This window comes from Lactuca virosa, chromosome 3 (assembly GCF_052849685.1).
Source record: "Lactuca virosa cultivar CGN04683 chromosome 3, Lactuca_virosa_CGN04683_v6, whole genome shotgun sequence".
In the NCBI taxonomy this organism is placed as follows: domain Eukaryota; kingdom Viridiplantae; phylum Streptophyta; class Magnoliopsida; order Asterales; family Asteraceae; genus Lactuca; species Lactuca virosa.
Window position 1 is genome coordinate 137,070,822 of NC_136428.1, and position 2,500 is coordinate 137,073,321.

Genomic DNA, 2,500 nt, shown 5'->3' on the forward strand with positions numbered 1-2,500 from the left:
GCCTTATCCCGGGCCTATAATTTGTTAAAAGAACAACTTTGTAAGTTTCAGTATGAATAAAAATATCGATCGTGAATCAGTCAAATGGGGATTCCTTGCCCAAAGATGTTCATTTGTACATGTATCATATATATCACATGTGATTTTACGCTCATTGTATAAAGAGTAGTGAATGAGAAAGATAAGGAGTTTTGAACCGCTAACGAAAAAAGGATAAAGAAAAAAAAAGGATACGGTAAAGAATTAGGGAGCCAAATGGTCTTTTTGGGGATAGAGGGACTTGAACCCTCACGATTTTTGAAATCGACGGATTTTCCTCTTACTATAAATTGCATTGTTGTCGGTATTGACATGTAGAACGGGACTCTATCTTTATTCTCGTCCGATTAATCAGTTCTTCAAAAGATCTATCAGATTATGGAGTGAATGGTTTGATCAATGAATATTCGATTCTTTCTTCAATATGGAATCAATTGACAATAATTCTTCTCTAGTATGTATACAGGTTTATCCTTCATCTTTTCTGAAGTTTCGATAGAAGGATTCCTCTACTAACGTAAGACAATCAACTCCATTCGTTAGAACAACTTCCATCGAGTCTCTGCACCTATCCTTTTTGATTTTCGCTTTCTGAACCTTTGTTTGTTTTCGGAAAACGTGATTTGGCTCAGGATTGCCCATTTTTATTAATTCCAGGGTTTCTCTGAATTTGAAAGTTATCACTTAGTAAGTTTCCATACCAAGGCTCAATCCAATTAAGTCCGTAGCGTCTACCGATTTCGCCATATCCCCCTTTTTGAGATGAAACTCTCATTGTGATCTCGTTCCTCTTTTTCTTTCATTTATACCGGAACCGTTGAATTCATTAGATAGATGCCGATTACTGTCTGGAAAAAGTGTTTTCTCCTCTTTGTCTTTGATTTCTTGTCTATCTTCTTTCATCTTCTATATCTATAGGAGGCTTATATTCGGTCCAATCAAAAACGATTTTATCATTTCTGTATCGGCAATTCAATATAGGTGGATACCTACGCTATACATCTGCCTCTCTTCCACTCATTTACCCATGAAATTTCGAATACTTGAACGGTCGATTCTTTTCATATTAAAAAAAAGAATATTTAATTGTGATAAAAAAGAAAAATGGAAATTCTATATCGCTAGATTAATCGTTATCTTCTATAATATTTAACAGTTATTTGAAATTCTATATTCTATTCTTTAATATATTAATATTCATTATGAATAGCGAATATGAATAGCTAAGAATTAAAATAGTATAATAGTGAATAGCAAAGATTCTAAGAGTTTATTGAATTCTTATACATATCGAATTTATGTTATGTGAGCCTGCTTAGCTCAGAGGTTAGAGCATCGCATTTGTAATGCGATGGTCATCGGTTCGATTCCGATAGTCGGTTTTTCTCTATTTATTTTATTCTATATTTTACATGATTGATAATGCATCTTTGAAATCAAAGAATATTGAAAAAAAATGTTTTCCTCTTTTGGCGAAAGCCCTTGATTTATTATGTGATAGAAATTTCCAACTATCTAACGAAAAGAATCCTTTTCTTTTTCTATATATAGAATATAAAGATCTGGATATTTATCCAACTCATCTCATTATTCTTTAATAGAATAACTAAGTAAATTTCGCTTTATTTAGAATTTAGTTCATTTTTAGTTTAGGTTTATTCTGTAGAATGAAATTTCATCAATAAGAATTAATAATTAAATATAAATAAGAAGAATGAGTGTTTATGTCGCGTTACCGAGGTCCTCGTTTCAAAAAAATACGCCGCCTGGGGGCTTTACCAGGGCTAACTAATAAAAGGCCCAGAGCTGGAAGTGATCTTAGAAACCAATCGCGTTCCGGGAAAAAATCCCAATATCGAATTCGCCTAGAAGAAAAACAAAAATTGCGTTTTCATTATGGTCTTACAGAACGACAATTACTTAAATACGTTCGTATCGCCGGAAAGGCAAAAGGGTCAACAGGTCAGGTTTTACTACAATTACTTGAAATGCGCCTTGATAACATTCTTTTTCGCTTGGGTATGGCTCCGACTATTCCGGGAGCTCACCAATTAGTTAACCATAGACATATTTTAGTCAATGGTCGTATAGTAGATATACCAAGTTATCGCTGCAAACCCCGAGATACTATTGCGGCGAGGGATGAACAAAAATCTAAAGTTCTAATTCAAAATTCTCTCGATTCATCCCCCCATGAGGAATTGCCAAACCATTTGACTCTTCAACCATTCCAATATAAAGGATTAGTCAATCAAATTCTAGATAGTAAATGGGTCGGTTTGAAAATAAATGAATTGCTAGTTGTAGAATATTATTCTCGTCAGACTTAAACCTAACAAAAATAAAATCAACACTAATAAGAATAAGGAAGAATAAGGGTTCGACCCATTTTGCTCCCTTTCGGCGAAGTAAATTAACCTAAGGTTAAGATAAATAAGGGTTTGATCCGGATTTTTCTTCC

At 33.6% G+C, this 2,500-nt stretch overlaps 1 non-coding gene across 1 annotated transcript; it reads left to right on the forward strand.

Annotated features, from left to right (window-relative positions):
- Positions 1-1,348: 1,348 nt before the first annotated feature.
- On the forward strand, positions 1,349-1,421 carry TRNAT-UGU (transfer RNA threonine (anticodon UGU)). Its single transcript has one exon. It is a non-coding gene; the product is annotated as a tRNA-Thr (tRNA).
- The last annotated feature ends 1,079 nt before the right edge of the window (positions 1,422-2,500 follow it).